Below are 14,629 nucleotides of genomic sequence, written 5' to 3'. Positions count from 1 at the left end.
GTTATAGTTGAACGAGTGGTCGGTCTGACCATTCTACAAAATGTTTTGATTGTTTATGGCTAAAGGATTCAATGAGTTTGCAGAATGAGCTGGTTCAAAACAACAGGACCTTGACGCATGAGGAAAACCGATAGAATGGCCAAGTGACAAGGGCTATGTGTGATTTGCTTGATTCTCGAGTTCTCCGGAGGACGTTTGTCTGTCTGCATGGACAATTCAATCCAACTCTGTACTTTTTGATTATGGCTAAATAAACCTTTTGTACTAAACTCACTTTTGTTGCTGTTTAAGCTTCGGACCATCCACCACAATGCTAGTAGTGGAATGGTATACACATCTGCTGTGTGTGACAGTGGGTGTGGGTATGATTCCCGGTCAGGATGGGAAGGTAAACATTGAGCTGAATCATCATGATTGTTGTGCTGTGGCGACCTCACATGGGAAAAAACTGAAAGACATTTACTGATTCAGTTCTGTTAATTGTGTTATTTTGCACTCCAACATGAATTATTTGATCATGTTTGTATGACCATGTGTTCTTATTACTCCAAGACATGTGTCTAATTAAATACAGGTGTCAGTCCAATAGTAAAACATGTTTTTCACATGAATAAAGAAGGCAAAAACAGAAAAATCACCATGCCAGTAGAGATGAAGACAATCCTGCCAACAAAAAGTTATTTTTCAGAGAGTTGTCAAGCCTACGTGTGATGGATGTGGCCTGCCAGTTAAAAAGTTTGCCCAGGATATTCTAGTCATTTATGCACACATGACATGTGTCAGTATCAACATATTACTTTGAATCACTTTTTGGCAACCAACAATTCATTGATGAAATGAATACATCCAAACACTTTATTGTTATGTATGATGTGCATGAACAAAGAACAGTTGATGTTGTATGTAGCTATTAAACAAGGAAGAGGTTTTCAGCACATCAACATCAACAAGTCCTTTAAAATCTCATTAATGTCACAGAAATGGCCAAATCTTTCACTTTTCGAACTGAGTAAAGGCTTAAGTAAAGGCTACTTTTGTTTAACAATTTTCTGCAGGCGAGCTACTTTTCAATTGATCAAGTCGTGGGGATCTACCTCATTCATATATATAATTTATATTTACTTATTTATGAAATATATGTTTTTGTTAACAAGTTAAAGGTGTTTAATGATAATGCAAGCATGTTTAACACATATAGTTAATATTGTTAATAAGTTACAGGTGTTTAATGATAATACAAGCATGTTTAACACATATAGTTAATATTGTTAACAAGTTAAAGGTGTTTAATGATAATACAAGCATGTTTAACACATATAGATTCCTTTCTTTCATGAAGACAATAATATAAGTTGGTGTATTACCTCATTCTGATGACTTGCATTGATAGGGATCAGACAGTGGTGATGATAATGTCTGCATTTTCAAATGGAGGAGAAAAAAAGTCCTTCTTTCTGTCCAATACCAAATGAAAGTGGTTGGGTTTTGGCATCTTATTTGTTGTGTTTGTTTCTCGCCTTCCGGGCTGTTGGTAATTTTTTCTTAATAATGATGTGGCAGCAGCCAGCGTCATCTCAGAAGACCCTCGGGTGCCGTGAATGTCAATCAAGTGACGAAAGTGACGTCATAGTGAAGATTTATGATCGCTCATTTTTAGGACTATTTTTTTAATGCCTGGCTGGCGATCGACTGACACACCCTCCGCGATCGACCGGTAGCTCGCGATCGACGTAATGGGCACCCCTGGTCTAGATAAACCTGCTTTCAAATCAACTTTAAAGAGACCGTATCTTGTATACTTTATATTTGAGTGGACTAAATGTACTGTCATTTTAGCTGACTAAAATGTTGTGTAATGTGGTTGACTTCAACTAAATCAATTTAGATTTAGCAAAGAGAAACTATTGTTAGTCACCCTGAGACTCTCACTGAAACCTAATAATCAGGTGATAAATCTGGAGGTAATAATGGACTCAGACTTGAACTTTAACAGCCGCGTTAAGTCAATAACATCAGCAGCTTTTACCAGCTGAAAAACATTGCCAAAATCAGAGGAATAATGTCATCTCCGGTGGGTCTGCAACCTACGGCGCCATCATCTCGGGTGGGTCTGCAACCTACGGCGCCACCATGCACTCCGGTGGACCAGCAGACGCCACCATGCACTCCGGTGGACCAGCAGACGCCACCATGCACTCCGGTGGGCCAGCAGATGCCACCATGCACTCCGGTGGACCAGCAGCCACCACCATGCACTCCGGTGGGCCAGCAGCAAAGGGCGCCACCATCCTCTCAAATGGGCCAGCAGCAGAGGGCGCCACCATCCTCTCCGGTGGGCCAGCAGCAGAGGGCGCCACCATCCTCTCCAGTGGGCCAGCAGCAGAGGGCGCCACCATCCTCTCCAGTGGGCCAGCAGCAGAGGGCGACACCACCATCCTCTCCGGTGGGCCAGCAGCAGAGGGCGCCACCACCAACCTCTCCGGTGGGCCAGCAGCAGAGGACGCCACCACCATCCTCTCCGGTGGGCCAGCAGCAGAGGGCGCCACCATCCTCTCCAGTGGGCCAGCAGCAGAGGGCGCCACCATCCTCTCCAGTGGGCCAGCAGCAGAGGGCGACACCACCATTCTCTCCGGTGGGCCAGCAGCAGAGGGCGCCACCACCAACCTCTCCGGTGGGCCAGCAGCAGAGGACGCCACCACCATCCTCTCCGGTGGGCCAGCAGCAGAGGGCGCCACCATCCTCTCCGGTGGGCCAGCAGCAGAGGGCGCCACCATCGTCTCCGGTGGACCAGCAGCGGAGGGCGCCACCATCCTCTCCGGTGGGCCAGCAGCAGAGGGCGCCACCATCCTCTCCGGCGGGCCAGCAGCAGAGGGCGCCACCATCGTCTCCGGTGGACCAGCAGCGGAGGGCGCCACCATCCTCTCCGGTGGGCCAGCAGCAGAGGGCGCCACCATCCTCTCCGGTGGGCCAACAGGGGGCGCCACCATCCTCTCCGGTGGGCCAGCAGCAGAGGGCGCCACCATCGTCTCCGGTGGACCAGCAGCGGAGGGCGCCACCATCCTCTCCGGTGGGCCAGCAGCAGAGGGCGCCACCATCCTCTCCGGTGGGCCAACAGGGGGCGCCACCATCCTCTCCGGTGGGCCAGCAGCAGAGGGCGCCACCATCCTCTCCGGTGGGCCAACAGGGGGCGCCACCATCCTCTCCGGTGGGCCGGCAGAGGGCGACACCATACTCTTGTCGGCCACAGATGAGATCGTTTCACGGGCGACCTCCTCCCCAATTGCGGCGGCGTTGAACTCGCCGTCGCCACCTGACTCTTCCCCGCTGGTTGCGGGGACACTTGGCCTGGCGGCCCACCTCCTTGCCTCCCGCTACACTCCCGTGACTTTGGACTGTTTTTTTTTGAGGGGGGGAGGGTTTCTAGAACGTCTGGTATCCGTTATGGGAAGGGGGGCTACTCTCAGGCTTGCCCCTGACAGTTTGGTTGTGTTTTAGTTTTTCCTCTGTGTTTGTTGTATTTCCTGTCAGCGCTCTTGTTTTGGTTCTGTTTCCTGTTTGTCTCCCTGGGTGCTGTGTCCCCTCAGCTGTGGCTGATTGACACCAGGTGTGGCCAGGTGCCAATCAGCCAGCTGCTATTTCAACCTGCCTTCCCATCCAGTCTGTGCTGGATTATTGTCATTTCTACTTGTCGTTCCTCCCTGTCGTGTCGATGTCAGTGTAGCTGTATGCGGTAGCGGAAAGCTACTGTCACGTTCAAACACTGAGGACATCTATTAAACAAGACAAAAGGCAAGGAATCAAACAGAGACATAATTCAATTTGGACTCTATTGAGGAGAGACGGTGTCAACCTGTAACCTCTTACAGTGTCTTAGCCCGCTCTGACGAAGAAGGTTTTCGTCTCCTCTTTTATTTAGATGTTCAATGTTCACGCACCAACACATGTCACAGCAGGAATGGGAAGTATGTGAAACAGTCATTGTTTTTGGTCACATTGAAGACCAAGAAGAGGATGTCTCGGGCTTGGGCTCTTCCTGGATCCAGCTGGGGCAGGTGTTGGAGGGCAATGGATAACCCCTCCCGTCTCCTGACCACAGCGACTTCAAGAGGCCAGCGGGTCGTAAATACCGTTGACCTCGGTTACCAAATAGTTGGAAGAGAGTTTGTGATATACTTCAAAGAGAGTTCGTTTAACACTTCAAAGAGAGTTCCTCTGGAAGTTGAGCAGATCCTGCCATCTGTCCGTGTTGAAATCACAGTGGAGTTTCACGAGCCTTCTTCCTCTTGTTAGGCCTCGAAAGACAGCCTTCATCTTCTTATCAGGAACATAATGTAATACAACGTTTCTTTTGTGATAACTTACAAAGAAGTATTCCAACATTTCCCTCCTGTTTATCACAAAAACGTTCCCATATTCTCCTTATCCCTAATAACTTCTTCTTGCAATTTTCAGTTAATGTTTAATTTCCTTACGACAAAGTTATGTTTACACTCAGAATTGAACATACATTTTTCCTCATATTTATGACATTTCTGGAAATAAATCAGGAACACCATCCTGGTAGGTATCCTCGTCTTCAGATTCATCTTCCTTGTCGTCCACCAGGAAGTACATCTGAACAGCTTTATCATCTGCTGGGCTAATCGCTGTGGTAATCAGACGGTTAAACAGAGAACAGACAGGGAATACAACAACATCCACACAACATCAGTATTGCTGAACACGGCCATAGATACCAGATACCAAAGACTTGTATTTGCCAAACACGTCCAACCACCCCTCCCACATAGATGTATCTATGCCTGAATGCTCTTTCAGTTTACCGTTAAGGGTGTGCAGGCCTTCCATTGCTTTGGTCAGGCTTCTTTCTGCATCAGTGCAGTTTGTTACGAACATGCAACACTGTTCACCAAATATTGCGCACACGCCCCCTTTTTTGTGTCATACGGTTTTGAAAAGCCATAAGGAAGGTGGCGGTGGCGAGTTGATTAGCGACGGCTTCAAGTCTTGGCCTGTGTAATTTTCCAATCTCTGTACATTGTAGTGGACGTAGTTTATTCTGTCAACATTCTTGTTAATCGTACACCACCAGTAGACGTATGATTCAAATCCAGCTGCAACTTGATTTACCAATTTATAGTCGTCAGATATACTTCTTTGGACACCCATCAATATAAGTTGGATCAACAACACTTTGCCAGTTTACATCATGTCTAGTTATTTTCCAATGTTCAGATATCAAACTGTTCAGGCGTTTTAACAACTCTTGTACAAATATTGATACATTTACTATGTGTATGCAGTTATCTGATAAGTTGTCTAACTGTTGTACAGAGTCGTGCATGTTAATGCAGGTATAATTAGCTTTTCACATATTTATCAAATATTGGTTTCTGTTTTGTCTCTTTAGCTACAGGGTCAATTTTGTTTTGCTCATTACTTCAATTCAACTTTTTTTTGACTCATCTTGAGTAATTGTCTGGGCTTATACATACAACACAATCAGTTTTTGTAGCCTTTTCCACTTGCTCCGCCATAAGGAACAAATTAATTACCAAAACAGGAACCAATTATTATCAAACTTTGACACACCATCAAATGGTATGCTTACAACTGTGACAGTGGAATTTGTAGTGTGCTAGTTAACATGTCCCTTTGATAACACAAATACAATTCCAAATACTTTTTCCCCATTATATGACCTTTGTACAATGTAAATACAATCCCAAATACTTTTTCTCATTATATGACCTTTTTACTATGTGCTAAGTGTACTCAGCTTGGTCTTTCCACTATCTTTCAAATGGTGTTAGTCCTATTGTACTTGTAATGTTAATGTACATTTTTACTAAATATTTGCATAATGCTTTTGCTACTGTCAGCACATCTGCTTTTCCTTTAGGAAATATTTCTACCTACTTTGAAAATGCATCTACTATGACCAGACAATAATGTTTTCCTTCACTCTTATTTAGTTAATTGCATAAATGTTTTATACAATTTTTTTTTATAAGAATTAAACTATAGGAAGTATAGTACTTCTGTATAAGGGTATTCATATCCCTCCTGTTGAGCCATGAGTTCAACCATGGCTCAAAACTGCTACCCACTTATATAGATTTTTTGGTAAGATTAGTTTATTGTCTGGACATACATAGATGTCTTCTTTGATCAACGTGACTCCGTTTTTTTTATCCATTTATCTTTTTCTTTTGGAGTACTTTGTTGTTGCATGTCTTTTAGTATATCATGCGCTAGTTTGTAGTTTGAAATTTGTATTTCCTTTTCTGTTGCTTGTTTTGCTGTTTCGTCAGTAAACGCATTTCCTATTGATACTGTGTCTGTTCCTTTGGTATGTGTCGTACATTTGCATATTGCTATTTTAGCTGGTAGCTGTACTGCTTCTACTAATTCTCTTAATAGTTCTCCATGTGTTACAGGTTTTCCTGTTGACTTTATCATTTCTATATTTTGGCTATCTTTATATATATTGTGACCTATTGATCTTTCATTACTTTACATGCTTCTATTAGTGCCTCTAGTTCTGCCGCTTGCATTGAGCAATTTGATGGTCATTTGATAGCTTTCAAAATTTTCGTTACTGTAACAACCGCACATTCTGTTCTATTTTTATTCCACAGAATGCTGCTTTAGCTTCTGAATTCCACTCTACAGATGATTACATTTTTTTCATTAATTTACTTAAAAGAGCTACTATTTCAGCATAATTTGGTATTCAACTTCTACAATAATTTGTTAATCCTAGAAATTACATCATTTGCTTCTTTATTTGTGGTTTTTGTACTTGCCGTACTTAGTTTTTCTATTTTCCACAATAGTGCGTCCATTTTTGTTTAGAGAACGTTCTAGATTCTTTACTTCTCTTTTGCATAATTGTACTTTTATTTTGCTTATTTTGTGTCTTTCACTATGTAGATGATTTAATAACGCTAATGTTATTTTTCCTCCTAATTCAAATGTTATACATATTACTTTATGTATTTTTTAAGTAACGTTTTAAACTCACTTAACTGTCTATACGCCACTTAATCTATACTTTTACACTCAGAATTTACATTCTTCCCATTGTTTATATTTCTTATTTGCAATTACTATTCAACAATATTCAAAGCAAACAGTTGTCTATCGCTAGCTGATAGTTTTCCTGATTGCCATACCTCCTTATTTATTCTATGTTATGTCCTTATCTTATCTTAGCTCAACACTCAGATGTATGGTGTTGCAAATGTCTAAAACATAATCTAACTTAAGAATGTTATACTACACTTCAAAGTTAAACCTACTTTAAATTTACATGTAATAAATTCACTTCCACACCACCCCTACTGCGCCACGCACACACACACACACACGGTGGTGTGTAAGTGCGTGAGTGCACTCCTAAGGGCAAAGGTCAGCAACACTTGAAGAGATTTCTCTTCTTTTTTCTTCTTTCCTCAGCTAATAAACATGTAACCCACTTTATCATTTTATCATACTATACATCTCAACTCTTATTATAGTTATTAATGTAGGTTTTTATTTGTTCCATTATTTAATTATACATATATATATATATTTGTATATATAAAAGCGCTCTTTATATATCCAAACATACATGTATATCTTCAGTCTACCTTTTCTTCATCTCTTATTTCAATACCCCCATTATCTCTCTTTTGCATTAGTTTATTTCATTTTGCATTAATTCTTATTATTCAATTTTTTTCCCATTTATTCATCTATTTTTACTTTTATCTCATTTTAGCACTTTGAGATTTTTCTCCTATTTGCTTTTTCTTTTAACCTATTTTTATTTTTATTTGAACCTCCAGGGTTTTTACACAATTTGTACCTGGAAAGATACACACTTAAACACACACTAACAAACAAACACATTTGCAGCGATCTTACCACCAATTGCATACGCTGACAACATGACTAATTGGTGTCGTCTTTTAACAGTCATGCTGAGTTACTTTGATTGTTAATTTTTTTTCTCAGGACAGTTTCTTGCAAAATGCCCTTCTCTGCTACAACGCCAACATGCAGTAGGGTGTAACCACTGTTGTTGTTGTTGTCTCCTATTTTCTTTTTCTTTTTCAGGACTGTCTCTTGCAAAATGTCCCTCTTTGCCACAACGCCAACATGCAGTAGGGTGTGACCGCTGTCGTTGTTGTGGTCTCCTATTTTGGTTGAAATAGATTGTAATAGACCATATTAGATCTGCGTTTTTTTGGGTTCCTCTTTTCATTTTGAGGATTTGGAGTAATCCGTCGTCCCCTACAGAGCCGAACTTATAAGGATTACTTTTGTCTTTGTTGTAATATAGTGGTTTAATGTATTATTGTGGTACACGTCGCTTCTACTGGAGATGGTTCCCCAGTGGAGGTGTCATGCGTAGAGCATCCACAATAACCCACTATTTACTTCTCACAACTTTAATATGGAGTGATAGCCTCATGGCGATTACTCCCACACACTCTCACATTCACACCTTTCAGTATATTGATCTACGGAAATTTCAATGTTTAATGAGGACTCCGTCGCCCTCCAGGTTATTGTTTTTCAGGGACAAAATTCAGTTTTTTTTTCTGAATAGACCATTTTAGGTCTGCGTTGGACTCCGTCGTCCTCAGGATAATGGTTCACGGATATTTCAAATTATTGTGGGCTCCGACACCCTCCAGTATGTTTGTTTATGGATATTACGGATTTCAGTTTTCGCGGTTCCGTTTACCTGCAGTATTTTGGCCTCTTCAGTTTTTATTTTAATTCAGTTTTTATTTAAAATTTTAATACTCACGGACGTTGGACTCCGACGTCCCTCTAATTATTTGGCCTTTTTACCTGTTAGAGCCTAGGATTTACAGGGTTTGTCTATGCGTCGTAACCCTCAGTCACACGCTTTTTCTTAGTCGTTTCTTTCTTCGTCAATTTAAAACGTACTCACTGCTCTCTGCGTTCCTTCCTCTTGTCCTCGGATTTCCGTCAGTCTTTCAATTCCGGCCCGAAATGAAGAAAAAGCAGTTCCTCAATCAGGATTTGGATGCCATGGTCTTTCTGGTTTCACTCACTCATGCTGGAATCATCAGACGTGTTGGAATCCGGCTCGAAGGACCAATAAGATGTCACGTTCAAACACTGAGGACATCTATTAAACAAGACAAAAGGCAAGGAATCAAACAGAGACAGAATTCAATTTGGACTCAATTGAGGAGAGACGGCGTCAACCTGTAACCTCTTACAGTGTCTTAGCCCGCTCTGACGAAGAAGGTTTTCGTCTCCTCTTTTATTTAGATGTTCAATGTTCACGCACCAACACATGTCACAGCAGGAATGGGAAGTATGTAAAACAGTCATTGTTTTCGGTCACATTGAAGACCAAGAAGAGGATGTCTCGGGCTTGGGCTCTTCCTGGATCCAGCTGGGGCAGGTGTTGGAGGACAATGGATAACCCCTCCCGTCTCCTGACCATAGCGACTTCAAGAGGCCAGCGGGTCGTAAATAGCGTTGACCTCGGTTACCAAATAGTTGGAAGAGAGTTTGTGAAATACTTCAAAGAGAGTTTGTTTAACACTTCAAAGAGAGTTCCTCTGGAAGTTGAGCAGATCCTGTCATCTGTCCGTGTTGAAATCACAGTGGAGTTTCACGAGCCTTCTTCCTCTTGTTAGGCCTCGAAAGACAGCCTTCATCTTCTTATCAGTAACATAATGTAATACGTTTCTTTTGTGATAACTTACAAAGAATTATTCCAACAGCTACAGTATATTCTGTAGCTGTTTGTAGCTTACTGTCTTTTTGTTCCTAGTCCCTGTTTGCTCGACCCCTGTTTCCTGTTTCCAGTTTGTCCTCCTAGTTCCTGGTTTGTGTTTTTTGTCTTTATTTCATGGACATTAAATCATGTTTTCCCGCACAATGCCTGCCGCCTTCTCTGCATCTTGCGTTTCGTCACCAACAACACCTGACAAGTTGCTATTGAAGCCAAGACCTGGAAGTGGTCCACAGACATGAAGACATAGATGCTGCTTCCCACACTGCTGTCCTTTGGAAGCATGCATCATCACGGCCGCCATCTTGAGCAGGAATAAGCCGTGTCTATTTACTGCATTAGTCCATTGAGACAGAAGTCTATCAATCATTGAAATCACCTTAACTCGATTAACATTTATTTTGAATAGACCAACATTTTATGTATCGTTTTTATGAGACGTTTGGGGTCCCCTAGAAAGGTAACTTCCTGTTTGTCTAATGGTACGTCCCTGGGTCTGATCAACGCTTTACTTGTCTGTCTAATAGTACGTCCCTGGGTCTGATCAACACTTTACTTGTCTGTCTAATGGTACGTCCCTGGGTCTGATCAACACATCAGTGACCTCTAGAGGACGACGCCAGTAAACACACAACAATGTTACTATGTCTTACATTGTTGTATTCATATGTGTTTATTTATCCATCCATCCGGGGGCAGCTGTTACGGCGCACGCGCAGTCTACTTCTCCCTCCTCTGCGGGAGCACTTGGAGGAGCCGTTGACAGCGCGTTCGGACACGCCCCTGCTCGCGTTGAGCGCAGCACGCCCACGCAGCACGCCCACGCAGCAACAAGCCTGCACACCTGCGACTGATCAGGGCGAGATCAATAAAGGACCAGTGGACCCAAGGATCGTCGCGGGAACTTAGTTTTCTCATGGTGTACCGTAAGGCTTATGATCTCTCTCTGTCTCTGCGTGTTTTCCTTCGTGTCTGACATCCTTGTTCGTTCTCCCGTGCCTCCGCAGTGTTTACCTTCCGTTGCCCTGGATTTTGACTGCCTCCTTCGTTTCCTTGACTCCTCGCTTGCCCCTGGACTTTGACGCCTCTCTCTCGCCCCGGATCACCTGCCTGCCCCATGGACTGCCTCGTTTGCTCTCTTCAACACTTGGTAACACACTTCAGCTAACTACACACATAGTCTTACACCACACACTCTTGTATTCTAGTTCACACTTCATTTCCTTAGTTCAGTAGTATTGTTTATTATTATTTATATATATATATATATATATATATATATATATTGACTATATATATAATAAATAACTGTATATACTGCCCCCTGGTGTCTGTTTGCCGTCACCTCCCCTTTAGTCAACACAACAGCAGCAGCCTAAGCAGGGAAGCCCAGACTTTCCTCTCCCCAGTCACTTCGTCCAGCTTGGAGACATAGTCTTCCCAGCGTGTCCTGGGTCTTCCCGTGGCCTCCTACCTTTTCGGACGTGTCCTAAACACCTCCCTATGCGTTCGGGTTGCACCCTGACCAGATGCCCGAACCACCTCATCTGGCTCCTCTATATGTTTATATTAATATATGTTTAAATTGTTCACAAAATGAAAGTCAAAATCATTTAATGATCTTGAAAACTTTCCCTGTATTTACTGGGTGATGTGATCAATACCAACATGTACAGTAACGCCCACAAACACTTGCACTTTGTCTGCAAAGTTCTTGTAACAAAGAATATAAAAGAATAATGTTGCTGAGCTAATGCCCCGCCTATCCTCCCTCGAGCCACTAACCACTTCATCTGGGACACAAAGGACAAAACAAAAAGTGAAAGTCAGCTTTAAGTACTTCAACACAAATTGTATGCATTCTTTCTAACAGCCACTAGAAGGCAGTAGAGGTAACTATTCCAGCAAGGTTTTACAAAGTGCTTTACAAGGTGTGACTCAAATTGCCTACCTGGTCTGTGTGACTACACTCTGGCAACCCATGTTGTCTGATATAGTCCTCAAACATACATGTTGCTACTGTAAAGGTTGACATAGCGTGTAAAGTAGTCCCTAACCACAAGTACACACCTGTTGCCCTGAGATGTAACAGGTAACTCAGTAATATTCATAGCGGCAGATCCTATCATGTTGAAATGTACCATCTTTATCTTTCATGATGGTCACTGCGGTTAAGCGGCTCTTTTGATTGATTGATTGAGACTTTAATTAGTAGATTGCACAGTACAGTACATATTCCGTACAATTGACCACTAAATGGTAACACCCCAATAAGTTTTTCAACTTGTTTAAGTCGGGGTCCACGTTAATCAATTCATGGCACAAATATATACTATCAGCATAATACAGTCATCACACAAGTTAATCATCAGAGTATATACATTGAATTATTTACATTATGTACAATATTTATAATCCGGGGGTGTGATGAGGAGGGTTTAGTTGATATCAGCACTTCAGTCATCAACAATTGCATCATCAGAGAAATGGACATTGAAACAGTGTAGGTCTGACTTAGTAGGATATGTACAGCGAGCAGAAAAACATAGTGAGTTCAGAAAGCAAGGGAACAAGTATATACATTTGATTATTTACATTTGGTTATTTACAATCCGGGGAGGTGGGATGTGGAGGGGGGAGGGTGTTAGTCAAGGGTTGAAGTTGACTGGAGGTGTTCTTTTAGTGTGGTTTTGAAGGAGGATAGAGATGCCCTTTCTTTTACACCTGTTGGGAGTGCATTCCACATTGATGTGGCATAGAAAGAGAATGAGTTAAGACCTTTGTTAGATGGGAATCTGGGTTTAACGTGGTTAGTGGAGCTCCCCCTGGTGTTGTGGTTATGGCGGTCATTTACGTTATGGAAGTAGTTTGACATGTACTTCGGTATCAGGGAGGTGTAACGAATTTTATAGACTAGGCTCAGTAAAAGTTGTTTTACTCTGTTCTCCACCCTGAGTCAGCCCACTTTGGAGAAGTGGGTAGGAGTGAGGTGTGATCTGGGGTGGAGGTCTAAAAGTAACCTGACTAGCTTGTTCAGGGATATTTGGAGTCTAGATTTGAGCTTGGATCAAGCGTCCAGTCAATGTTTGGCTTTACCGTGTCTAATTTCACATTTCACTTTCCTTTTCTTGGATGCTTTGCCACCAGAAGATTCAGTCTCACACTTTTCCCCTCCTCCCACTTTTAGTACTTTGGCCACAACGAGTCAATCACATGACTTGTTTCAGCTTTAGTTTTTACTTCCTGATCCAACCCTGGCTTGGAATCTAACCCATGCAAGGCAGAACTGCCAAATGTGGCTGACTATCACAAACAGAAATAAAACTATAAAATGTGTGAAGTCAGCACAAAGTGTCAGATGGACAGAACAAATGTGCCAAAGTCAAAGTTTCTTCTGCTTGGAGACGGCACATATGTAACATTAACATACACACCTTGATGACTTACCCACTAGATTTCTAAAGTCTGTTCTGAGCAGTTTGTCCTTCATCGAGTTAACGTCTCACTTCAGACTGGAACATTTCCAAAGGCCTTAAAGGGGCTGTTAGCAACATTTACACAGATGTCTAGAGGGCGCTAACTTTCCAATTTATTTCACACAGCATATCCCTCCTTCTTTCAGCTTCTAGGCCGTAATGATGTAACTACATACGTACGTAACACATGCGTTAGCTTTGGGTGCTGTTAGCTAATAATAGCGATTTGGATAGTTAGCGGTAGCTAACTCTCTTATCTATCTTAACAATAACATGATTGCAAATTGTTTGTTGCCTCTTTTGGACTGCTTTTGTACGTGTGCACCTGCCTCTGCATGTACGTGTTGACGAGACAGGGTGAGTGACCGCCTTAAACACCAATCATTTTTTAAGGACTGGTAAATATGTTTATTATACAACCTTAGTAATTGTAAAAGTAATAGTCTTTATGCCACAACAACGATGTGCCCATATCAAACCTGCCATTTTTGGGCAAAGTCCTGAATAAAGGTGTCTCCCAGAATCTGGTGATGTGCAATACCACTGATTTTTACTCAGATCCGATACCGAGTAAAATCCAGGCTGGTATCGGCAATACGGGTTCGATACTGATACTTTGTGCAAATGTACTTAATGGGTCTGGTAATGTTTAAATCAGCCGTATTGAAATTTACCGCATGCCTTTGGAAAGAAGAGGTGAGAAGAGTTTTTAAATGAATTACCGCCGGTGCGCTAATTTAAGGAAATAGGGTAGGCATAATAATGTGTTAATTCCACGACTGTATATATCCGTATTGGTAGTTAAGAGTTGGACAATATCGGATATCGGCAAAAAAGCCATTATCGGACATCTCTAATTTTAATAAGTGGTATGACTGTGTGTAGTCAGTCGGTAGAGCTTCTGTAACTAAGACAAATCCACATGTGTGACACGTTAGCCTGGTGAGAATGTTTCTTACCACCCAGCCACCAATGTATGTGACACGGTTGTCCGGTAAGGGACAGTTCTGAGGTGGTGTTCAGTTGGCATAGTCATGCTGGACAAGAACTGTTGGCACCACGTCAAAGGCATCTGGAATGTTGTCCTCCGAGTCCTCCGTCATAGGGAGGATCGCAGTGTTGTCTTGTGCTGTGGCATTTCCAGTTTTGCTGGGTTCAATGCCAGCTTGGCCTAGATTGAGTGGAATTGCTGTGTGTTGTTGCAGCCTCCTGTTTATAATAAGAGAAGAGTACATCAATAAGACACCCTCATCTTACATTATTATTGACATATACATATATAGTTATTAATATTGTATTTCTTGAAATGCCTTATGCCTATATAAAAGATGAAACAATTAAAATGTTTCTCTTCGTTTCCATCCATCCATTTTCTACCGCT

The 14,629-nt window shown here is 42.2% G+C and overlaps 1 protein-coding gene across 3 annotated transcripts in view; it reads right to left on the bottom strand.

The window, feature by feature from the left end:
- LOC133575696 (uncharacterized) overlaps positions 1–14,629 on the bottom strand; it is a 459,465-nt gene that overhangs the window by 198,799 nt on the left and 246,037 nt on the right. The window lies entirely within an intron of this gene.

Source organism: Nerophis lumbriciformis, linkage group LG33 (assembly GCF_033978685.3).
Source record: "Nerophis lumbriciformis linkage group LG33, RoL_Nlum_v2.1, whole genome shotgun sequence".
Classification (NCBI taxonomy): domain Eukaryota; kingdom Metazoa; phylum Chordata; class Actinopteri; order Syngnathiformes; family Syngnathidae; genus Nerophis; species Nerophis lumbriciformis.
This window is presented reverse-complemented; position numbering and strand designations above follow the sequence as displayed.